Below are 443 nucleotides of genomic sequence, written 5' to 3'. Positions count from 1 at the left end.
GAATTCTCATAGACCATAAAACAATTCAAGCACAGATGCCTACTAATAAGAGGAGTCCTAGCTAGCTATATGCCAAAATAGTAAACACATTGCATGACAAATAATAAAGTGGCAAATGCCAAATACATAGTATGCGAGTTTAATATACTATCCAACAAAAGGAACAATTCTATTATGTCAACCATGACAATGATAATATGGGATCGACAAAGGTGACCAATGAATATGAACTACTAATGAGGCAAGACTATGGATGGATCAAAATAGTTATAAGTTGATGAAACACAGGGAACACCACAATCAATTTTTATTTATCATTCAAGCACTCAAAATACCCTCGCGTTTTTAGGGGCCACCCGAAAGGATTTAGGGGCCATCAATTTATACCCAGCCAAAGACTCTAGTTAAGGAGTACCCTATATGATATTGAAGTTACATAAATG

The sequence above is a fragment of the Papaver somniferum genome, chromosome 10, assembly GCF_003573695.1.
Source record: "Papaver somniferum cultivar HN1 chromosome 10, ASM357369v1, whole genome shotgun sequence".
NCBI classification, from domain to species: domain Eukaryota; kingdom Viridiplantae; phylum Streptophyta; class Magnoliopsida; order Ranunculales; family Papaveraceae; genus Papaver; species Papaver somniferum.
The sequence above is the reverse complement of the archived record's forward strand: the minus strand, read 5'-3'. Positions refer to the sequence as shown.